The sequence below is a fragment of the Ambystoma mexicanum genome, chromosome 6p, assembly GCF_040938575.1.
Source record: "Ambystoma mexicanum isolate Mex_15411 chromosome 6p, UKY_AmexF1_1, whole genome shotgun sequence".
Taxonomy (NCBI): domain Eukaryota; kingdom Metazoa; phylum Chordata; class Amphibia; order Caudata; family Ambystomatidae; genus Ambystoma; species Ambystoma mexicanum.
The window spans coordinates 425,396,999-425,423,758 of NC_090935.1; positions in this window are offsets into that span (position 1 = coordinate 425,396,999).

Below are 26,760 nucleotides of genomic sequence, written 5' to 3' on the forward strand. Positions count from 1 at the left end.
ACCAAAATGGGGAGGAGTTTGTTAATTGGGGCTGATAAGCATACCAGCCTTAGTAGTACCACAAAGTGACCTGCAGATTACAGGCCTCCCAAAAATGGACACACACCTGAGGAAGAAGAGATTGTTTTACCGAAGCAGACAGAGGAGTGATCATTACTTCTCAGCAAAATCAATCGAAGCCTATTATGACATTCCAGATGAACATAAGTTGTTCAGCAGAACAGCAGTGAAATTTACAGCTATATTTATGCCAGGAATTCAGACTGCAGTGAACGCCAATTGGCTGAAAATCACCAGATGGGAGCTACTGCAAACGATCAACATGACAAAAGGATTTTATGCAATCATAGAACAGTTGAGGGCAATCAGGATTATGGCACTCCAGAACATATATGTCCTGGAATTAATTACAACAATGGAATGAGGTGTCTGAGCCAAGATCGTGCCTTCTTGCTGCTGTACATTTACACCTGTTCATGATGAAGACAATGGGACTTTGACAGAAGCAATAACTATCTTGTCCTCCTTGCATACGAAGATTGAGGATGAAATTGACAAGACTGAAGAGGACGACTGGTTTTCAACTCTGTTTTCATGGATTCCAACTTGGTTGGCAAATGCCTTCACATTACTTGGAGCAGTACTAGTGCTGGTATTGCTAGGATTTTGTCTCATAAGAATCATTTTGGGACAATGTCAGAAGACAGCCAAGAAAGCAATTGGGGTGAAGACCATGATTGATATAGACACTGGAACTGGTGAGCAGATGTAAAATGAATAAAGTACCCATGAGAATATAAAGAAAAGCACACTTGCACCTCCAGGAGCAAAGTTTGCTGCCACATGACCTGGAATGTGGATGAACATATAAAGAATGCAGGTCACCTGAGGGGGGGTGAAAAGATATGGGTCCCAAAGAAACTAAAGTATGAAGAGATAATAAAGGAGAACGAAGAAAGGAATGTGGTCGACGGCTCGACCAGATAGGGGAATGTAGAGGAGCAGGTGGCCACATTTTCCCTAACTCCCATCCCCTCACCACCGTTCTACTGGACCACTAGGAGAAGGCCCCTATGTGAGACTCCATGTGTTATGCTTATACCGCATCGAATGCATGAGAGATAATATGCACTTAGACAACTGTATTGAATGTACCCTCGCACTGAAAGTATGTAAGGATGCCCTTTGGAAGAATGTCAGCCTGCACCATTGGACATCATGGAGCACTGAGTGAAATCTGACATTGATAGAGTGATGCCATAAAGACGCTATACGAGGACATACTGAAACAATAGGAAAATACTGAACAGTGACAATGTAACTGATTCAAACAATAAAGCAATCATGAATACAAAAGAAGACAAAGTAACTTACTGACCAATAAGTGTAAATACGCAGTAACACAAGGTAGAAAAGATACCTCGAAGCATGCTGTAGAGGAATATATAACATGGCTAGGAAGGCCATAGTTGGAAAATGGATGCCGGCTTGTGTAAATATTCATTTTAACTACCTCAGAACCAGATCAGGGTTACAGAGTCAAGAGACGCTGGAAGAACAGCTTTGTGTGCAAAACAAAGGGGAGTCAACGTTGGCTTGGGATCAAGGATGCAATTTATAAGGACTAGCTGCAAAGCATAAAAGGAGGCAGATGGATAAGTCACATGTGTGAGTCATATTTCTTTTAGATTAAAGAAAAAAAAACATCTGCAAGAGTAAAGTATTGGCCAATTAAACGTGTATAAAGTCTATTTAAGGTAGAGTGAGCAAGTCTCTAGAGATCAAGAGGAGCAATGACACCCATTATAATTAAATCAAATAGCAGTAAATAAGAGGCTGTAATAGACAAATTTGTTGTCTCTTCACATGTGATCAGAAGTCAAAAACAAGGTCTATTCATTAAGCCTTGGATGAAGATAGTTATGTTAATTCACTCCCTTGAATGTCCGAGAGCAGATAACAAGCTACAAGGTCAACTACAGACAGGAGACTTAGGCTCATGGCCGGACTGATAGGAGATGATGGACTAATTGAGAAAGTAGGGAGTAATCTGACGTGAACCAAGCACCCGGGTTTCGGTTTCCTTACGTGCTGCTAGCCAAGTCGAAAGTCCAAGGTTGGTTGAGAATACCAACCAATCAGTGGGTCTATGTAGCAGCCTGCAATACAATATTGCATGGACCAATCTGCTGTCATTTTGTTAGCTATAATCAGCATTACATGTATTTAGAGGTAGTTTGAGGGTTGTCTTGCAGATAAAAGACAGCCAATGAAGTACTACATTCTATAAGCAGACATTTTCCCTTAACCAATCCCTCCCGCTAATATGTTTTATGGTTTGCCACGTAGGATGACATAATAGATGACGCATGGTGGGGTATAAGACCTCTATGTAATCAAGTTTGTGTGTGAGTGTGGAAGCATCAATTTGAGAATAAAGTAGTACTTTGCAATATTCCTTGACTCTGTCTGGTTATTTGGTCTGAGATCTTCTTTGGTAATTCCACCAAATACAAGAGACACTTCAAGGTGCTGGGGCACACACCTTTGGCATTTAGGTGCACATCCCAGTCAGAATTGTAAACTTAATATAAAAAATCTTATGATGAATTGTTTGTAGGACATTTCTTGACAGAATTTCTGTTTAGTAATGGTCTGGTGAAATCTCTCTTGTCGAAAGATAATAGTATTTTTTAACACTATTTGAATTTGATTAGTTAACTGTATGAACACTTACTGTTTTTAAAATTCAGATTAAAGCGAATGCTGTTGGCCTCACATACTTTCAAATGGCAGACAGGTTGTAGCACTACCTGCCCGTTCTGTGTGGCCTCAATAGACGCTGAAGTACATTTTATTTTATTGTACGCCACTTACACTCAATCTTGAAAAGGTGGTTACTCCCAACCCTAAAAATGCAGCAGTGGGAACAACTCTTGAAGCTCTAAATAAATGTTTAAAATTTGATGCTCCCTCTCAGGTGATTGCTTTGGCAAATTTTTACATTCAACTTAATCTTTTAGACATACATATGTGAATTCACTGTTAATGAAATCAAGATATGTAGCTGCTAATTTATTTTTTAATTGTATTTTTCATTTATCTCAGTAGATATTTCCCTGCCTCTCTCAAACTTGAGCAGAACCACCTATGGTTCCGGAAGCAACTCAAAACATTCCTCTTCGCTTCAACTTTCTCTCTTCCTCTCTCCTGCTGATGACCTGTCTGCTCCATGCACTGGACACCTGGCCACCCTCTGAACTTGGGCCCAGGTCCCTGCCTGTCCAGTTGCACCTCGTACTGTCTCTTGGTTCCCCCAGCACTGGTGGTCTGTATCTCTAACCCTACAGTCCCTTCTCTCTGCCCTTATGAGCCACCCTCTGGCTGCACTTTTGATTATCTGCACTTCTCCATCCCCCCACTCGGCACTTACCCCCTTCCTCTTCCCTGCACTTGCACGATCTGAATAACACAAGGCCTCGTAAGATTGTTGTTTTGTCTTCCCTCTGTTTCACTCTCCTTGTCTTGTTGCACCTAGAAACACTTGTGTACAAGAGCATTATAAATGCCATATCATATCATATCATATGTATGACTTGTGTATTTGCTTCTTTTAAGGAAATATATGAATGTTCTGAATACAATGTATTGACCGAGTAGTACAAGAACAGATTGTGAATAGTCATACTGTAGAGGTTATGGTCAGTGTTCAGTTAACACTCATCCAGTTACAGCTAACACGTTTGCCATTACAAATTGTGTGAATCTCACTGACCTCTCTGAATATATTATGTTTTCTGCTGCTGTTGGTCACTCTTCATTGGTGTAAATTATTTCTGCACTCTCCTTTGCTTTCAGCAAATATTTACACTCAACAACATACAGTACCTCAAATCCTGAATTTCCTCATCTATTTGCATCACTTCATGTACATCACCATCAGTTCTCACAATTCTCTCTTTACGCCACCTTATACAATCCTCCTATATCATGCAACATCATATACAGTATTTTTTACCCACTTTCAACACACGTTTTGTCCTCAGATAAACTGATTTGAAGTACACACATGTTCTGTACTTTACCTTTATCAGAATCCCTGACGTTACCATCTCATGCACAATGCTCCATAACTGTTCTCCATATTCATGCAGTGCCTGGGCACACTACAATTTCATGGTGCTATCCAGGGGGATCTTGTGTGATTCTAGAACAAAGGTAAGATACTGTGAGGCATATTGTACAACAAAATACATTAACTCATTGAACCGTTGGCACTTACCATTTTTAGCACCCACAAGGTCATTCATCATGGAAAGGCTTCCAAAGTCCCACAGCACCAGAGCGTGCTTAATATCAGAAAGTTCAAAGTGTCAATGCGCCCCTTACCATTCCTGCGCACCCCAGAACCAAGCCGCATGCACAGCACAAAAAATGCCCCATCCACACCAAACTGCTAGTGCACTGCCACCACCTAGGGAACTACCCACATGTTGGATATAGGGCCAGTTGGGGCTATTTTGGTCCCAACTGCCATTTTGAATTTTGGGCCTGTAAAAGGTCATGCCCAACAACTTGCCCCATTTAGCATTTATCCACTTACGCTAATGTTTATCTGCACATGTAATATTCTCTGCAGCTCCTAGGTGCTTCATGCCATCTTGGGAGACCTCGAAACCTTCTCTGGAAACTTTAGCCGAACCCCCTTGTCAATGAATGGGCCAATGTCTTATGTGCAGCAAAATTTGCATTTAACAACACTTGATACTCCCCAAGGTAAAGGGAAGTCTAAAGTACACACATTTTAACTTAGGAAATAACAATTCAGTGAGGCAGAGATGCAGGTCTTTGCTGATGAGGTCATTACATAGGCAGGAGAGTTTGTCAGGAAAAGCAGAGGAAGAAATCAGCCCAGAGGAAGAATGCCATCTGGGGTGCAATAAGGGACAAGGTGGTGGCAGTGGGCACAGTATCAGGTGACAGCAATGACTGCCAGAAGAGGTTTAATGACCTCAAGGCCAGGGTCTCCTGCCTCTTCTCAAACGACTGGAGGGAAACCAATTACACAGGAGGTGACACTGTTGAGCTACTTGCCCTCATGTCATGGGAGGAAAAAGCTGCAAGCATTATCCACACGGAAGACATCAAGGGCATAGTGAAGAGGGATGGGGAAGCGTACCACTCCCCCTCCTATGAAATTCATGACACAGAAGAAGGCCAGGAAACACTGCAATCACCCATTCTATTTCGTGCGGATTCCCAATGGACCCATGATTTATAAATACGTTGAGAGGTATCTAATCAGACAGCCACCATACCACCCTAGGGACGTACAGATTTATCCCTGTGTGGATGAAGAGCCACAGCCCATGATTAAAGACACCTCCATTGACAGTCTTGACTAAAGCACCGAGAAGCCATGTTGCTGGCATTGTTAGAGACACCACGACATAGCAGCTTTAGACATAAAGCACACATGCGAACCGCACTTCAGGACACAAACACAGACTTGAATACATGAAGAACACGAGCATACAGTTCTATAGTTAGAGGACAGACACATATACATACTGTCATTGCTTTTATTATTTTGACATTAGCCAAACACAGCTACGCAGAAACCGCAAGAAGCAAGAGATCCTGAGCAAAGCTTGTAGATGCTTACATACCATTAACGCTATGGAAATACAGGAGCACCTATGAGACCTGACAGAACCAAGTGTGACTAGCATAGCATGGACACTGTAGAAACCACATTATAATGGTTTAGGAAAATTACAGCAGGCCACAGGCCTCTCAGCAAGAGCGGAGCTGAGCTGATTTCAGGCTGCACAGAGAGCAAGATGTGTGAGACAGGACCCGTTGCCACGGCCAAGAGATACAAATGACATTTCAATCCCTAGACGACAAAGGCACAAGATGTAGTAAATGCAAATAATTCCTCATAATTCAGAGCTGTAAAGCTCAATTCGTGGTCTCTGAACATATGATGCCGCTGAAGCAAACAATGGACAGCGACCAGCGCTGGGAAAGAGAGCTGGTCTCCGGCTACCAGATAGAAGACTGCACAAATATGCCACAATATGACACAAGTCCTTATTACCTTGAAAAGGTACACAGATAGCTATTATTGTCTTGTCACACCATAAAGGGAGTTGTGACTGGCCCTTTACCAACAAGCAATCTGGTTCTGCCACTGTCGCAACCATCACCAGGTGAAAGGGCTTTTAATGTTCACATATTACATCTCATATCTCACGTATTGCATATTTACCGGACAGGACTGGATGGCAAGGATTAACTGTATATTAGGCACTACCACAGTGCATGGTCACTAAAATGGAGAACCAGAACTCAACACAAAACTTAATAGAGGCGTCTACATCTTATCAGTAAACAATATATTCTGATGGAACTTGGTCCCAAGTTTGCTGAGCTCTTGCCAAGGCGCTATTGTGATGTCCATGGATGGGGGTGTTGTCTCCATTATTACAGCAGGTTGGGTTGATTGGCTTTCTGAGTATTGATTTATGCATCACATTCCATTGAATGAGCATAACGGAACAGCACCTAATGATGTTATGTCCTGCTGTGTGAATTATGCATAAATGTACATAAACAATAAATATAAATTAAGTTGCAGCGCAGGGAGCATCAAGTACTGTGACCAATTGCTCTGGGTCAACCATTTCATGAGGCACTCTCTGAACTAATTGGGAAGCAGAAGCCTCAAACCTTTGCTCCCAAATCTATCGCAGGGAGCAAGTCAGCTCTAACTGGAAAAAGCTGCAACCTCTGTGACGTAGACCGCTGGGTATTGTGGGAAACCCAAGGGTTTCTCCTACTCCCCTTGGATCTTCTGTACAGGTGTTCAGGGAAAGGCCATTGCTTTTGTATTCTGACCCTGGGAGTGGAAAAACCCAAGGAGGATCACCTGGGTAGGGGGTCCTTGAGGATTGGGAGTGAGGAACCCCTGGGCAAGACATGGTATCCTCCTTTTTCCATTGATGACAAATCCAACCCTCCCCCGACTCTATGGGCTATTTTAAATCAGCCTCCCTCATTTTGCCACACATGACTTTCGACAGTACTGGGTCGAGGAAGAGGTGACTAGGAGCAATGCACACCAACATGCACCACTTTGGTACTGAGACGAAGAAGAGGCCCTCAGAAGAGTACCATTGTAAAGATCAGACATGTCTTGATGACAAGCCTAGCTATAGTCATGCAATTATTGAAAAGGACAGACACCTGCAACCCATTTACACAACTCAGGTGTATAAAAGGGTGTATGCAGGAGAGGAATAGGAGAGCTGATGGGAGCAGTTGGAAGCCATTCTGCAGCTGAAAAAACACCCCGAAGACCGGAGCAGCTGAGGGTCCGGGTGAATGTGAAGTGTGAACAGGAGCTCCATGGTGCAGAGGTGAGGAAGGAGAAGAAGATCAGATACGGGGTCGTCCTTCGTTTCAATTAAAAGACGGCTCATTATCCCATGGTGCTGCCAGAGCACGGGTGTGTCTGAGGGCCAGGGTGAATCCCCCTGTGCTGTAGCCATCCAGTTTGTGGCCTGTGCAATGCAAAAGAAGACTCCTAAGTAAACAGGTGATCTTTTCAGAGCAAGAAACCCGGTGTTACTGTAACCACAAGTGAAGCGCTATTGTCTATGAAGCTGAACTGATAGAATGTAGTGGAGTGGTTGCGTGCATTGTTAAAGGAACAAGCATGTTTTTGAAAGCTTCCAAATGTTGTATATTCTTCAATGCTAATCAATTAATATTTGCTGAAGTGGTCACAAGCCTTGCAGGAATGATTTTGAATGTCTTCAGCAATAGAATAAAAGTACGGAAAACAATGTCTATTGAATGCCAAACTCAAAGAGAACATAGACATTAAAAGACAACAGTAAGATGCTGAAGGCCGAATGCCTGTTACACATGAAATGAACTTAGAAGTGAAAGCATAATTGAACACTGACCCACACAAGGAAATGTAATTGTAAAACAAACAAGTACACCGCCAAATGCTTAATGTGTGTTGTACAACAAACAGATTCAAATCCTGAAACTGAATAGACTGAAGCAACACATTAAAAGACTGCATTAAACTATCTGCAACTGAATATTTTTGCCATTTGGAAAGGGGTGTGTGACACATGATGGCAGAGCTATGGGTCAGCTAAGGAGGAACCAGAGAAGCCCAAAGAGCACCGATTAACTCTAAAAACAATAAAGGGAAAGTGAAAGTAACTTGATGCACAGGAGTAAGTGTCAAGACATTGAAGTCTTGGGGATGGGAACCCTGCCGCCGGGCATAGTTTGATTGTTGTGTTTGAATCTTGGGAAAGGGAACCCCATGCATGACTTTGAATTTAATTCCTTTTGAACTGGAGAAAGGAATACTTCAAGACTCTTTTTCATGGAACTTTCATGTGCTTGGGGAAGGGGACATGAGAGAAAGCTGTGAGCTGGGTGAAGCTCAGAACATGAAGTTGAACACTCTTCATTTTGACTTTGACATCCCTACACACAGGGACACACAGATCGTACTCCCTCTATCTGGGGATTATGAACAAGATCTGAAAACACTACAAAAAACCTACGCAATCATCCAGGCTTGGATGGCAGCAAATGGCCTCTGTCTCAATGGGGACAAAACCGAAATCTTACTGGTAGGCCGCAAAGAGACCTTGAACCAACTAGATAGCAGATATGGTAACTTCAGCATTGAGAACACTGTGTTCACAGTCTCTGCAGCAGTAAAAACACTGGGAGTATACCTCTACTCTATACTGTCCATGGACAGACAAGTTAGCTTTATCTCAACATCAGAAGCACTCACAACTAAAAACATTAATGCTGTCAAACCTCACCTCTCCTCCAGGAACTGCCTCAACATCACAAGGGCCACGATAGGCGCAAAACTAGACTACTACAATGTCTTCCTCCTAGGTACATCCTCGAAGAACATCAACAAACTACAAGTCACACAAAAAAATGCGCTCAGAGCCGCCCTCTGCATCCCCAGGAGAAAGCACATCTCTCAAACTAGGAAGGACGCACATTGGCTTCCAATCAAAGAAAGGATACTTTTCAAAACGCTCACCATCACTCACAGATGTCTGTCCCAATCTGCTCCCACATACCTAGCAGATCGTACACACCAAGCTCAATCCCACAGACCTATCTTGAAATATACTCACACCAACTCACAGTCCCTGCATTCAAGAGAGTCAAAGCTGTAGGGTCCAGTTTCGAAGTTCCAGCACCCACAGCATGTAACTCACTACCACCTAACTTAAGGAAAGAACCCTCCCTTATGGCCTTCCGAAAAGCACTGAAAACAAATCTGTTCAAGTAAAATGTGCTCTTGTTATGTCACTGAAACCATGTAACATGCATAATGTTTAAGCTGCAATCTTGTAATTCTGTACCTAAGTATACTGTGCCTAAGTGAATATAATGTAACCGCGCCATGATTCCCGAGGGCCGCTGTGCGCATTGTAAATGCAAATAACTACACATTTGTGTGTTCTCATTGTGAGGGCAAGAATAGGTTTTGGACACAGACGGACTATGATAAGATATGATAGGTTATTTATAACGCGCTTAATACCCAGAGGTTTCTAAGCGCGGACCCGGGGATCGAACCTGTGGTTCTCTATGTCGTCTTGCTTCCAAGGCCAGCACGTTGCCCCTGAGGTATCCTCCCAAGAATATTAGGTGGAACTATTTGACTCAGACTTTCCTTAATTTTGTTCAGGTAGGGAAATCTCACCTTAGCATAGGGCAAGTTAGGCATTCAACCATCCTGACATTTAAGTTAATAAATATCTTGTGCTTGATCTTTAAGCTTTAAGTCTGTTGTCTGTGTCTTGTTTCATTATGCCTTCACAGAATCTGAACGCCAAAGTACCTAAATGGACAAGTACATCACACTCTACTCCTACACACACCACCATGAAGGAAGGGGCATTCGGGAAGCATTCAATGGCAAGGGTCCACCCAGTGGTGAAATGAGAAACATAATCACAAAAGGTGTTTGTAGTGTGATTTAGCTGTGTAAAGTGCCACATGAGTAATGCGCAGCCTCCAGGTCTCAGAGAGTTCCGAGTAAGAAAGCGGAAGAGCGCAGATGGTTGGAGAAGGCAGTGGAGGGACGTTGGAGCATGGTGTCAAAATCATTCCACCTGAAGGAGTATGAGATCGTCACATAGAACTTGGGCACAAAGGTCACCAAGGCATTGTAAAACTAAACAAAGGATGAGAAATGACCACTGGTGGCCAGGATGTAATCTAAGGATTGAGAGGACTGTACAAGATTGTATCCTTTGTAATAGAAGTGACAAGGTGTGTGTGGGTTAAATACATCCTACGGTCCTCACAGATGTCCTGGAGTACCCATCGGACTAGTTGGGGATGGATGTTGTTGGTCCCATTTGGAGCGATGGTGTACAGCCTTTCTGTCTACCAGTAATGGACTTGCTAATGAGATGGGTGGAGGTGTTGATCAAACCCAATGTGACAAAGAAGGGTGTGATTGCATTTTTGAAAGAAGTATGTGTTTGTGGGGGTTTTCTGAGTGTCATGGTGATGGACAATGGGTCACCATTCAGTTCAAGAAAGATGAAAGAGGATTGTTGCATGCACTACATAGTACACAAGAAGAGTGCTGTATCTCACCCCAGACCAACAGCATGGTAGAGCGCTTAAACAGAGTGCTGAAGGAAGCAATCCAGTGGGCCTGGGCTTATGGCCGAGATTGGAAGCTTGCAGTGAAGGAATCTGTTATGGCCCACAGGCTCACCCCTCATTGCACCAGTGGGGTTTCGATATTGGAGCTTAGCAGGGGCAGGCAAGCTAATACAAAACTTTTTCCCATTTGGATGGGCAGAACTCTGGTATCAGAGGGTAAGTTGCAAAATGTGGTGGAGAATATCAGGAAGAGTCATTCGAGAAATAAATTGCTTTGTGATTGTAGGTGTGAACAGGGGCAGCATTCTCCCTGCTGTGGGGGATATGGTGAGAATCAAACTGCCTGCAGCCCTCAGAGATGGGGGTTCTAGATGGTCGAAACCCATTAAGGTGAACAAAGTGTTCAACCATGCTGTTAGGTTGGAAGATGGGAAAGTGTGGAATATGGACAGCATGGCATTGATGATCTGATGGTGTGGAGAGTGATGGTGGAGTAGAGAATGACAAAATGAATCATGGTGATTTTACCTTGCCAAGCACATCAGATGAAAGGCCACTCACTTCAAGGTCTGGGAGGCAGTATCGGAGGCCAATGTATCTCAGAGAATATGTCTAGAGGAAAGATGGCAGCACTTTGTGAAAAGAAAGGGGTGTGTAGTGTGGCTTAACTGTGTAAAGTGTCACGTGAAGCCATGCACAACCCCCAAGTTCCAAGTACGAATGCAGATGAGCGGAGATGGCTGGAGAAGGTAGCAGAGGGATGTGGGAGCATGCGTGGCTCCTTATACATAGCTTGCATTAATATTTGTATTCTAATAAATATATATACATTCACTGTGTGTCATCGCAGGCAGCATCACCATTAGATTGGTGCCAAAGCATCACAGAAAGAGTTGACTGATGCAGCTTTTCAGTCCACAGAAACAGTGAGATTTTAGGAACTGGATGGCAGCAACTGAATTGTTAAAGCTACATATGTGACAAGTAACAGACAGTGCACATTGACAGGCAACAGGGGACAGGTTACTGCGAGGGCAGTGTAAGGACTATGCTCTCTTCTCTGGAGTCAGTGCTCCTTCTGTGATGCAGGTCACCTGTCTCTTCGGATCCTGGGAGGAAGTCTGTGCGACAAATGTTCTGTTTTGCAAATCCAAAACGTGGGCTAGGCTAAAATGTGTTTTTCTGGTCGTGGATTATTTCTACTCATAAGTGTTTCCACGAAACGAGACTGGAAGGTGACATCTTCTCGATAGCCAATGGTGGATACAGTGACTGCTAGAAGTTACAATCTGGGTTCTGTCTGGCCTGCCCCCCTCATCTATCACAATCATATTATTGATTGTAATGTACGGGTGAAGGCGAGAAAGCTGCACGAGTCACGAGAGACATGCATTTTCACGCGCGACCAAAGCACAGTTCGCAGTGCCACATTCCAAAGCTGCTGCACTCATTTGACACAAACGGATTGTTCAAGGACCTGTGTATTGCCCATCGGATGTCACCCACCTGCAGCAGCTGTAAAAGATGCAGGGAAGTTGACAAGTCGCGGTTAGATACATATACCTTTCCTTTTTGAGCCCTCGAATGTTAATGAAGGGACATATGTACGTTTTGGCAACAGGTCAAGCATTTAGAAAGTTTGAATGAGTTCAACCATTACTGCGGGTAAGTGCTTTCTCATTGTTGTAAGCGGATTATGTTTTTCTTAAAAAAACAAATTAAACAAAGTAAGATCAGTATAAAATAGAAAACAGATTTCTCCACAATACACTTAAGACTCTTTGGATTGTCTTAGCTTTTCTTCAGCAATGTACAGAATCACAAGCTCACTGATGTGCCTTTTGAAAGAGGTTCAAGCTTCCCTAGCATATGCTGATGGTGTCCGGTTTCCGCTTTTCATTCTGCCTCCCACGAGAACACAGCCTGTGACCGATTCACAAAGAACCTCTGGTACACCTATCATTGAATCCATCCAGTCCAAGTCTTCCCATTAAAGACACATGCTCGCTGATTACCCTAAGGCCACATATGTATGTATGGAGTGTTTCACAATCCTTTGAATGATGACATAGTTTCGCAAGGGCCCCCCACACTGTAAACCCATAAATGCGGACAACAGCTGAACACGAGAAAAGCAATGCAAGATATGCCCAGGAAAAAGAGTGAGCAAGTCCACCTAGGTTGGAACCCAATGAGCAAACATCGGTGCAAAAGCATCCTTATTAAAGGCACCTTTGCAGTTTATCAGCCTGGCAGCTACCATGCGGAGGTGGGTTGTGCTGCGCTCTATAGATGGAGTATTTTATTTTTTTGATTTTTTGTCTAACACACATTCCAGTCCACTAGCCCACGTCGTTATGGGTTTCGCTTTTTCCCTTTGGGGTTTTGCGGACGTGGGCCAGTTAGTTCATCTGTTTTGTTTTGTAATCTTGGATTCTTTGATGGAATTCGAATTTTTTTTATTTATTTTTTTATAGATGAAGTATTATTGTTTTTATGTACCGAGTATCAGCTGGATGCGGGCAGGATGAGGTGTCAAATGCACTCATTGGAAAGGTGTTCTGTGCAATGTTCTTGGTGAAATTGACAACCTTTCATTCTTTTATGTCACTTGTTGGTGATTATTTAGTATTAATTTCGTACATTTACAATATTTGTGATGTAACTTACCAATTTAAATTAGGTAAGGGTCCCCTCATAGTTGAGGATATGTATTCCGGTATAAGGGCACTTTTTCAAATTTGTCACATAATGCATGGCTGCCCAAGTGCAAAGTGCTCAGAACCTCCCTTTTTTGTGGATTATTCTGGGCATACATAGTATCTCATGTTGATAGCGGTCATCCCTCTCTATCCAGCAGAGCCCAGGGTCACTAGTCTGAATTACGTGCCACTATCAATATGCTTAGTTGTAATAATAGACAGCTTTCTCTATAAAATATAAAGTAGGCCTGTACGTAGTCTCTTAACAGACAGCATATTCTTCTTTTCTCCTCGTAAGAATTCTTTGAAGGGACTGTTAACACTGACACATTTTCAATGTGACTTGCTCCGCAAGATTAATTATTATGTACAGAAGTCTTGGTCGAAAGATCTTTACATTAGCGCAAAACAACACTGTTTTCGGCCTACTCTCAATCATTTTCCCACGGAGAAAAAGTCCACATTTCTGCGCAGCGCAAAAAACAGAATTTGACCAAATAAGAAACAACTTGGGCATGAAGCTTTGACTAGATTTCTGGGAGAGGTCTTGGGCTATTCCCCCTCCTCCCTAAACTGCAAATTTGGGAACAATATGTTATATCATGAAAAAGTTATTAAGAAAACAAAGCACCACCGTTTTCAGCCCATTCATTTTTCCATAGAGAAAAGGTGCCATTTTTGAACAATCGTAGCTTCAAAATCACTTGGCAGATTTGGACCAAACAATAAACAATTTGGGCACAAAGCATTTGCTTCATTTTGTTGACTCGTTTGGAGCAAATCATCCAGTAGTTTTTAAAATATTTGACAGAGACCTGGGGTGCCCCCTGTTCCTTAAAACCTTTATATATATCAGCCTTATTGCTTTGCAGCAGAGATACTGAGAGGCTTCTCAAAAATGAAAAGTCACAATTGTTGCTTACTTGGTGCAAGTGATTCCGCCAATATTACCAGGAGACGAACCGCAAATGAAAGAACACAAAACTCTATTTGGAGGAAAAAGGATGCCAACAAACTGTGGAATTAACTCCCCTATGACCTTACATAGTCTAACGCTAAACTCTCCTGTTCATGCAGTCACTTGTAGAGGGAAATTGACTGTTTTGAACGACAGGGCTTAGATGGCCTGACCACAGGCGCTATATCAGTACCAGTAGCAATAGCAATTGCAGTCACATCAGGCTTCTGGGCGGGTGTGGAAAAGAAGACACCATGTGAAGTTGGGGATAGGGGGTTGTTGGGAAGCCAGTTACGGCTAGAACATTTTCGATTTATCAGGGTAAGAACACAAGAATATCACAAGATTACCACAGCAACACCGCAAGAGGCGCTCAGAAAAAGATTTTCACCACATGAAGCTATGGGTGTTAGGGGAGAGGGAGGGAACATGGAAGGGGGCCACCTGTTGAGTGACTGTGAGGATGTGAAAGACTTTATAATTCTGAGCAGTTTCACCCATTATCGTGGGAATCGGTGACCCCCACTCTACTGCAGGAATTACTGTTATTGGAAATGACTACTGTGAAATTATCACGGGAATAAGGAGTGCTGTGCCTTCAACTACTGGGCAGGAGGCAATGGGTTCAGCACTTGCATATCAATGAAGTCCACCTTAACTATACGCCCCCCTGTTGCGTAGTGTATGACAACAATGATGACATCACAAATAATAACACTGGTGATGTCACTAATTACACCATACATGAAATCACTGATTGTGTCACTACTGACATCATACATTACATCACTGATGAGATCAATAATAATACACCATATATGTCATTATTGATTATGTAAATTAAAATATCTTTGTTCACCTCTTTTGATGCATATTTTATTTCATTACACTTAATTAAAATAGCAACATGACATGGAAAAAACACAGATACAGAAGTATAATATGATAATTTATAAAGCATTCATTTTTAGTACTTATCAACTCATACAATTTAAAATAAAAATATGTAACATTATGTACAGTTTCAATTTCTGGTACTAGTAAGCAATGATTCAGTGAAAAAAATGTTAGTTGACGTGATATTAAGGTGCAGCTTTAATGAAACAGGTGGTGAAAGCTACACCACCTTAAATATAAGGCCCACACTAAGTAACCACTAAGCGCACTAATGACATCACAAATGGCATCACTGATGATATCACATATGACATCACTTATATCATTGGACATCACTGTATTAATTGAGCATTGGCTATGATGAGATACTCGAGTCCCTTTATCTCTCTGTTCTTAAAACAGTCCTTATTACAATATTTGACGGAGAAGAGGGTGCCCCTTTGCCCCAAAATTGTAGCTATATCTCCCATGGTGCTTTGCGTGAGAAAGGCTTTTCAGAAATTGAAAAAGATGCCTTTTTTTTGATCGATGCGATCAATAACCAGTGTTATTTCTGAAATAACCGGGGTTAGCCAACAACGGAAAGCTAAAAAAATGTCATTTGGAGGAGGAAAAAAGACGAAATGGCATCAGGCAAGAGGTGGAGAGGGTGAAAGTAGACACCTTGTGAAATTGGATGGTTGGAGTGGGGTTCGGGATCAAGTCCAAAGCTTGAATGTTTTCTCATAACTGGGGTTATTTTTGCATAACTGGGCTTATAGTAGAAAACAGGATTTGGAATCAAAGTGCATTGCATGAATAACTGGGGCTATTTTAACGAATACTTAGGGCTATTCTATGAATAACCAGGCTTATTTGTAGTAGATTACTATTATCAGGGTTTTACTAACCACAGTTATGGGAAAAAAAACATTTTTCAAAATGAAAGTAAAAAAAACATGTGATTAATTTTAAAAAAGTTGAATGTTATAGCTACCATGAGGTGGTGGGTAATCGGGGTCGCCGAAGACTATGGCTACTGGGTTACATTAAGGAAATGAATGGTGCAATATTGGAAGTGAACATGACAGAAAGCCATGGCTAGTGGGCCCCAACAAAACCTATTGGGACAACATGTCAAGGGACCACATCGAAAGGATGTGGCCACTGGTTTCACTGGTGTGCACAAAAGAAACCTACTGGTGTTGCCACGGCCAATGTTGCCTGATAAATGAGGCAATTTTACAAGAGCACTTAGAGAAATGGGCCGGAACTTTCTTTGCTTTGAAGCTAAGCAGGGTCAGTCCCACTTTGAAGCTAAGCAGGGTCAGTCCATCTTACTGCATGGATGGGTGACCGAATGGGCATCCATATTTTTTTGTGTAATACGTGCTACTATCAGTCCTTGAAAGCTTTGCACTCAGAGACCATTTTGTGCCTAACATAGTTCCATAAGGATATATATATTTTAGTGACACTATGGTATTTGTACTTTTCAAGCTAGTTTTATGAAGCAGAGTATTGTTGAAAGCCAGCATGGGGGTAGGAGGGGAAATGATGAGAGGGCAAGTAAATCATGAGTATTTGGCCACAATGTGGCAAGAGAGTTTGCAATCATGTACACTGGTGTCGCTATTTTCCCCTTATTGTGGCTGCTTTTCAGGGCACCAGTAAAGGACGCATGTGGGTGGACAGCCTACTTTTTTTCAAAGGGCGGATGCAACCTCTTGTTTTTTTTGAGTTTGACAAGCTTGCTCAATTATTTGGACACCAGGAGTTTACTCAGGTTGTCATGCCCCCAGTGCAGACGCTTACTCACAAGACCATAAGCACTTGTTTCGTATTGGGATTTCGTTTTTGAGGGAATATTTCACGACAGATTACTGGGTTCAAAAGGGGAGCAACTTTTATACTTTGCCAGGATTTTTATTGGAACATTTCCTCTATCAGGTTATTTTTCCAGTGTTTATTACTTTTTTTTAAAGTCCAATGCTATTTTGTCTTGTACACTTTCATCTAAGGATTAGGTCTATTAAAATATATTTGTATATTTCACTCTAAGATATATGTTCACTCACTGTGCATATATTCATTGGTGCCAGCTTTTGATTTTCTCTATGAGGCCAAAAGTACCTGGGCATAGGTTATTTTTGCAGCTGGTAATTTTTTTCGCTTTTACATGCGACTTAAATGCAGTTAGTTGAGGTTGTGCGATTTATCACATTAGTCACCAAGAGACTGGCCATAAAACAAGGGGCGTGTAGCATGCTGCTTAACCAAAATTTGTGATCCCTGCAAATAATTTAATCACACACGGCATTTACTAAAAACATTGGGAGTTCTCAAAGACTGCAATATTTTATGCATAATAACAAAACAACAGCTACAGTGACATTGGGGGTGAAAAATCTCGGGGGACTCGGGTCTCCCATCCATGCAGTAACCAGAAGTGACACTGCTTACCTTCAAAGTGAGGAAAAGGCCAGCCCCCTCAGGCCATGGTGCCTAATAAGTGAGTCAAAGTTACAAGACCACTTAGAGCAACATGGCCTGAGGGGGCCGGGCCTTTCCTCACTTTGAAACTAAGCAGGGCTGGTCCTGGTTAATGCATGGATGGGAGACAGTCCACAGTCTTGTTTTGTGTGTTTTCTTCAATTTAAATATCTCATTACACATTAAGAAAACACATGGCATCCACTTTTTTTAAAACCGTGCTACTGTCAGTCCTTGAAAGCATTGCACTCCAAGACCATTTTTTTGCTTTTTGCTGAATTGTATTGTGGAATTTGGAGTCTTCCAGTCAAGGTGGGGGGGGGGTGATAATACCACAATTGTGCAGATGTTGTGTAACATAGCTCAATAAGGATTTATATATTTGAGTGACACTATGGAATGTGTACTTCTCCTTCTCAAGTTATTTTTATAAAGCAGAGCATTGTTGAAAGCCAGACATGAGGTTGACGAGGGAAAATGATGAGAGGGCAAGTAAGTCATAAGTATTTGCCCATAACGTGGCAAGAGAGTTTGTAATCCCTCGCACTGGTGCAGTTATTCTCCCCTGATTGTGAAGTGAGGACACATGCCAGTGAAGAGCGTAACTTTGTTTCAGAGGGTGGACGCAACACTTGGATTTTATTGAGGTTGGCAAGCTTGCTCAAGTATTTGTCTAGCCAGGATTGTACTCAGGTTGTCATGTTCCCAGTGCAGGTGCCTACACACAAGCCCTCAAGCACTTGTTTCGTATTGGGAATTTGTTTACCAAGGAATATTTCACAACAGATTTCTGGGTTTAAAAGGTGAGCACCTTGTATACATGTCCAGCATATTTATTGGAACATTTCCTCTCTCATGTAATTTATTTTAAAGTCCAATGCTATTTTATCTTATGCACTTTCTTTAAGGAGAAGGTCAAATGAACTACTTTTGTATATTGCACTTTAAGATATATGTTAATTTACTGTGTGTATATCCATGAGTGCCAGCTTTTGATTTTTGCTTTCGGTGCAGAATGTACCTGAGCATAGGTTATTCTTAAAGCGAGTCATTCTGTCCCCATTTCCATGCTGCTTAAATGTGGTTATCATAACAGTCACCAAGAGACTGGCCTTAAAACAAGGCAGTTGGAACACGCTGCTTAACCAAAGTGTGGTGTACATTTAATTTCACTGCACATTGCCTAAAAACATTGTGAGTTCTCAAAGCCTGAAATCTTTTATATATAACAATACTACTGTCAAAACAAGACAAAATCAGTTTGTGATTGATAAACATCTTTGAGCAAAGGGTTGCACGTATTTTAAAATACAGAGTGGCCATGCTCACCGGCCCAGCCCGAAGGCCATGGCTAGTGGCCTGCTAGCGTTTGGTAAATGGTGAATTTCTGGTGGGTTTCTGTTTTACTTGTAACCATAACATCCCTTCAACAAAGTGTTTTTACTGAAAAACATGGATTTTTATTAGTGCAACTTAACATTTAAATTAATTTCGTAGGTTTGTATTAGTGCAACTTAACCATACAGGCCCTTTAACAAAGTTTTTCCAATGAATTTCATAGGTTTTTACCAGTGCACCCTAATGTGCTAAAACTTCCTAATATCATACTTACCCCAATATATAAGCATTTTCAGACAATCGAGAAAGTTCCAAGTAAAGAAATGTGCCATGCCCCACCTCCTAGCAACAGTTTTAACACTTCTGTGAGCTTTCTGCAACTTTTTTAACATTGTTTCCAATTCGCCGACATTCGTGAAAGTCTGGCGTCATCTCAGAATTTACAGACAGTGTCATGATGACCTGTCTGAGAATGGGTCTGGCCTTTCGAACTAGCCCATGCTTTGTGAACAGTTTGAAACTGCATTTTCAGCTGATCTAGGATGTTTCAAGTTGAAAATGTACCCTTGCACATCTACTAGAACTATTCTTACCTATTTTCCATTTCCAATCCAGGAGAGAGCACATGCTTGGAACAATATTATCACAACCACTATTTAACTTAAAAAATGGCATCAGCCATTGGCTTCCCTCTTCCCCATGATCCACCACCACCACCTGCCAGGCCTCCACAGAGGAAAAGGGGCAATGATGCAGAAAACAATCAAGAGGACCAGGAAGACGAGATAGAGGGAATGCCTGCCTCCGGCACTCAGAGAGAATCATGGTTGTGGCGGTTCTTTGACACTGTTGGCGGTGTACGGAAGGCTAAGGTTACAAAGGTTCCAAAGGTTAAATGCATTCAGTGCAACATCGTACATAGTCGCAGACAACCTGGGCAGTAATCCTACGTGACCTACGGGACCACCTCCATGCGATGCCACACCAAATCCAACAACTGGGATGCTCGGAGAAAGGCTGTTTCTTTTTCAGGGAGCAATAGGCTGTCTTTCTCTACCTCATCTTCCTCAACCAATACTGCCACTGCACAGGCTACTCCGGTGGGGTAGATGATCCCACCATCTACCTTGCAAGCAATAAATAAAAGAGACTGTTGCTCCATATCTTTTCAAGACAACAGTACTTGCTATATACTGCAACACACCCCTCTGCAGGGAGGAGCACTTTCGAAGTGCTTTCGAGGCTGCAATCAAGGAGCATGAGAAACACTGCCCCTTAACTTAGAATGAAGGCACACACAACATCTTTCCCTGTCCACCTCCCCCGGTATCATTCATTTGTGCCCATTCCCTCACTTCTCTCCCCCACCTTACTTCCTGTCCTCTCATGGAAAAAAACAATAAAATACAAAATCAAAAAACAAGAAAAGGTTCCTTTAGAAACCACCTTTCACAGATAAAACATCAAAATAAAACAAATAATCTTATATACTCCATCTACTTTACATTTCTCAGTAAAGTAGCTAGACTCAATAAGATTCTCCCATATTTGCATTAGCATTTTATATTATGCTAATGGAAATAATGGACAATTGTATCCTAGACATCATTAAAAGACCCGGATGGCACGTACAGACCATCACACAGGACAGCCCTTATACTCTTTTTATTTTTATATTTGTAAAACTACCTTATTGGCTGATTCAAACAGTCACTCATCCATCCACCAATCAATTCCAAAAACTCTGCTTGTAGCCCTACCAACATATTAAACTCCCACACACCATCTGCCACTTAACAATGTTCTACAACTCTTTTGCATCTGTATTGTCCTAACTTCTAAAATATAAATGTACACAGTGTTCCTATAAATGCATATATGCATTATGCAGTAAGAAAAGTGCATAAATAGAAAGGCCAGTATGGCTGGGCAAGTGCTCATGGGATCCCAGAAAGAAGTGTCAAAAGATGCCAAGGTAAGAGGGCACTGGCTAAATGCTTGGCGCAGGAGTCCCAAGAGTGGGGTGCATCTTAACCATATCGTCCCTTTAACAAAGTTTGTTCTGTCAATTTAATAGGTTTGAAAATATTTCATGATGTTACATCACTGCATATAAATTATTAATAATTCCTTTTTAACATGTATGAAAGAATAATAAAACTCCTTCAACAAATACATTTTTTGCAACTCATATGTGTGTCATTATCAGCAGTGCCTTCTGGGGAGGCAAATCATCATTGACTTGCCTACGGCATGAGGCTTGACCATAACCGCAGCCCACCATGCCCCACCTCCTAGCAACAGTTTTACCACTTCTGTGAGCTTTCTGCAACTTTTTAACATTGTTCCCAATTCGCCGACATTCGTGAACGTCTGGCGTCATCTCAGACTTTACAGACAGTGTCATGATGACGTGTCTGAGAATGGGTCTGGCCTTTCGAACAAGTCCATGCTTTGTGAACAGTTTGAAACTGCATTTTCAGCTGATCTAGGATGTTTCAAGTTGAAAATGTACCCTTGCACATCTACTAGAACTATTCTTACCTATTTTCCATTTCCAATCCAGGAGAGAGCACATGCTTGGAACAATATTATCACAACCGCTATTTAACTTAAAAAATGGCATCAGCCATTGGCTTCCCTCTTCCCCATGATCCACCACCACCACCTGCCAGGCCTCCACAGAGGAAAAGGGGCAATGATGCAGAAAACAATCAAGAGGACCAGGAAGACGAGATAGAGGGAATGCCTGCCTCCCGCACTCAGAGAGAATCATGGTTGTGGCGGTTCTTTGCCACTGTTGGCGGTGTACGGAAGGCTAAGGTTCCAAAGGTTCCAAAGGTTAAATCCATTCAGTGCAACATTGTACATAGTCGCGGACAACCTGGGCAGTAATCCTGCGTGACCTACGGGACCACCTCCATGCGATGCCACACCAAATCCAACAACTGGGATGCTCGGAGAAAGGCTGTTTCTTTTTCAAGGAGCAATAGGCTGTCTTTCTCTACCTCATCTTCCTCAACCAATACTGCCACCGCACAGGCTACTCCGGTGGGATAGATGATCCCACCATCTACCTTGCAAGCAATAAAAGAGACTGTTGATCCATATCTTTCCAAGACAACAGTACTTGCTACATACTGCAACACACCCCTCTGCAGGGAGGAGCACTTTCGAAGTGCTTTCGAGGCTGCAATCAAGGAGCATGAGAAACACTGCCCCTTCACTTAGAATTAAGACACACACAACATCTTTCCCTGTCCACCGTCCCCGGTATCATTCACTTGTGCCCATTCCCTCACTTCTCTCCCCCACCTTACTTCCTGTCCTCTCACAGAAAAATACAATAAAATACAAAATCAAAAAACAAGAAAAGGTTCCTTTAGAAACCACCTTTCACAGATAAAAAATCAAAATAAAACAAATAATCTTATATACTCCATCTACTTGACATTTCTCAGTAAAGTAGCTAGACTCAATAAGATTCTCCCATATTTGCATTAGCATTTTATATTATGCTAATGGAAATAATGGACAATTGTATCCTAGACATCATTAAAAGACCCGGATGGCACGTACAGACCATCACACAGGACAGGTCTTATACTCTTTTTATTTTTATATTTGTAAAACTCCCTTATTGGCTGATTCAAACAGTCACTCATCCATCCACCAATCAATTCCAAAAACTCTGCATGTAGCCCTACCAACATATTAAACTTCCACACACCATCTGCCACTTAACAATGTTCTACAAATCTTTTGCATCTGTATTGTCCTAACTTCTAAAATATAAATGTACACAGTGTTCCTATAACTGCATATATGCATTATGCAGTAAGAAAAGTGCATAAATAGAAAGGCCAGTATGGCTGGGCAAGTGCTCATGGGATCCCAGAAAGAAGTGTCAAAAGATGCCAAGGTGGGAGGGCACTGGCTAAATGCTGGGGCGCAGGAGTCCCAAGAGTGGGGTGCATCTTAACCATATCGTCCCTTTAACAAAGTTTGTTCTGTCAATTTAATAGGTTTGAAAATATTTCATGATGTTACATCACTGCATATAAGTTATTAATAATTCCTTTTTAACATGTATGAAAGAACAATAAAACTCCTTCAACAAATACATTTTTTGCAACTCATATGTGTGTCATTATCAGCAGTGCCTTCTGGGGAGGCAAATCATCATTGACTTGCCTACGTCATGAGGCTTGACCATAACCGCAGCCCACCATGCCCCACCTCCTAGCAACAGTTTTAACACTTCTGTGAGCTTTCTGCAACTTTTTAACATTGTTTCCAATTCGCCGACATTCGTGAACGTCTGGCGTCATCTCAGACTTTACAGACAGTGTCATGATGACATGTCTGAGAATGGGTCTGGCCTTTTGAACTAGCCCATGCTTTGTGAACAGTTTGAAACTGCATTTTCAGCTGCTCTAGGATGTTTCAAGTTGAAAATGTACCCTTGCACATCTACTAGAACTATTCTTACCTATTTTCCATTTCCAATCCAGGAGAGAGCACATGCTTGGAACAATATTATCACAACCGCTATTTAACTTAAAAAATGGCATCAGCCATTGGCTTCCCTCTTCCCCATGATCCACCACCACCACCTGCCAGACCTCCACAGAGGAAAAGGGGCAATGATGCAGAAAACAATCAAGAGGACCAGGAAGACGAGATAGAGGGAATGCCTGCCTCCGGCACTCAGAGAGAATCATGGTTGTGGCGGTTCTTTGCCACTGTTGGCGGTGTACGGAAGGCTAAGGTTACAAAGGTTCCAAAGGTTAAATGTATTCAGTGCAACATTATACATAGTCGCGGACAACCTGGGCAGTAATCCTACGTGACCTACGGGACCACCTCCATGCGATGCCACACCAAATCCAACAACTGGGATGCTCGGAGAAAGGCTGTTTCTTTTTCAGGGAGCAATAGGCTGTCTTTCTCTACCTCATCTTCCTCAACCAATACTGCCACCGCACAGGCTACTCCTGTGGGATAGATGATCCCACCATCTACCTTGCAAGCAATAAAAGAGACTGTTGCTCCATATCTTTCCAAGACAACAGTACTTGCTATATACTGCAACACACCCCTCTGCAGGGAGGAGCACTTTCGAAGTGCTTTCGAGGCTGCAATCAAGGAGCATGAGAAACACTGCCCCTTAACTTAGAATGAAGGCACACACAACATCTTTCCCTGTCCACCTCCCCCGGTATCATTCACTTGTGCCTATTCCCTCACTTCTCTCCCCCACCTTACTTCCTGTCCTCTCACGGAAAAACACAATAAAATACAAAATCAAAAAACAAGAAAAGGTTCCTTTAGAAACCACCTTTCACAGATAAAAAATCAAAATAAAACAAATAATCTTATATACTCCATCTACTTGACATTTCTCAGTAAAGTAGCTAGACTCAATAAGATTCTCCCATATTTGCATTAGCATTTTATATTATGCTAATGGAAATAATGGACAATTGTATCCTAGACATCATTAAAAGACCCGGATGGCACATACACACCATCACACAGGACAGCCCTTATACTCTTTTTATTTTTATATTTGTAAAACTCCCTTATTGGCTGATTCAAACAGTCACTCATCCATCCACCAATCAATTCCAAAAACTCTACATGTAGCCCTACCAACATATTAAACTTCCACACACCATCTGCCACTTAACAATGTTCTACACATCTTTTGCATCTGCATTGTCCTAATTTCTAAAATATAAATGTACACAGTGTTCCTATAACTGCATATATGCATTATGCAGTAAGAAAAGTGCATAAATAGAAAGGCCAGTATGGCTGGGCAAGTGCTCATGGGATCCCAGAAAGAAGTGTCAAAAGATGCCAAGGTGGGAGGGCACTGGCTAAATGCTGTGGCACAGGAGTCCCAAGAGTGGGGTGCATCTTAACCACATCGTCCCTTTAACAAAGTTTGTTCTGTCAATTTAATAGGTTTGAAAATATTTCATGATGTTACATCACTGTATATAAGTTATTAATAATTCCTTTTTAACATGTATGAAAGAACAATAAAACTCCTTCAACAAATACATTTTTTGCAACTCATATGTGTGTCATTGTCAGCAGTGTCTTCTGGGGAGGCAAATCATCATTGACTTGCCTACGGCATGAGGCTTGACCATAACTGCAGCCCACCAAACCAACCCCATTATCCCCTGCACATAGCCTGAATCCTAGTCAGTGGTATCCAGTCTTTCCATCGAAAACATTTCCCACAAAGTTTTTCCATCAAAAGTTTTGCAATGAAATATTTTCCATCAAATGTATGTGTGTGATGAAGGGTTTTGTTTGGGGTGTGTTTTCAAAGGTAAAACAACAGAGGGTTTGGTGGGGTAACCCCCTAAAAATAAATTACAAAAAAAGCATTTAATGGAAAAAAATGTGTTACAAACCTTTCGATGCATTTTCATTTCATTGTAAAGTTTTCGATGCAAAGACCATAAACCTAGTTCAGTGTACACTATACCCTCATAATGTGACCAATGGCCAGTGCTCATGGCTTGCAGCCATGGTCTGTTTCCACAATCCATGTGGCATGGGCTTCGGCCATGGCACACAACCCAATAGGCAAATCAGAGTAGAGATTTGTACTTGCCACAGGCCCGTCCCACGCAGTTATATCACTGTTTTTTGTACTTATATTTTGACCCTTTAGAAAAAATAAAACCCTGAACAGATTTGCAAAACCCTACTTTGGGTTCCCTGCTGATGCTCCTCACAAACGTTTCCTGCAATCCTGTACAGTTCTTCGGGCTGTAGCCACAAGCTGAATTTGTTTTCCCATTGAAACATATTGCGATTTCAAAAAACCTGATCACATACCTGGTCCCTTGTGGCCATGCCCACTTTAACCCCATTGCTGGTCCCGCGTGGTAATGGCCAGTAACTAGATTGTCCGGGCCATGGCCTTTAGCAATCTGGCCACTGCTCATGGCCACAGAGTATACCTCAGTCACAAAAGGTGTATCACAATTTTTTGTACCTATATAATGACACTTTTCAAAAACACAAACACATTTGTAAAACCATGCTTTTAGGTCCATGCCAATGCTCCTTGCATGAGTTTGCTGCAAATCCATCCACGTTTTATTTTTTGAAAACTGTCAAAATCTACGTACATAATATAGTGATATAATTGACAAAATCCATTCAGACTTTGCACAAACATTCAAGGTGGGGTCTATAATATTACTTCTGTGCATATTCGTCAAACTGAAACAAAGTTATAAGCCATTCAAAAATGTTGAGACACCCCTCTGATTTTGGCCCTCTTGACAAAATCTCACCAAATTTTGCAAAAACATGCAAATCTGGGTCTAAAATCTGTTAGCAAACATTTGTGCAGATTCATCAAACAACACAAAATATTTTGGACCACCCCCTCTAATTTTGCTCCCTCATGGCAAAACAGCAACAGACCTTGCAGAACCATTCGGGGTCAGGTCTAGAACTATAATGCACAAGTTCATGCAGTTTCATTGAGTGGTGGCAAAGTTATAAGCCATCTAAAAACTACTTTTCACCAACCCTGTAATTCAGAAATAGGAATCAATGTCCATGAACATCTGAGATGTTCGCAGATTTCGGAAGTGAAATACATTTTTTTTTGTTTTTTATGGCCATATCCCATCCCATCCTCATCACCCCTCACCTCCTTAG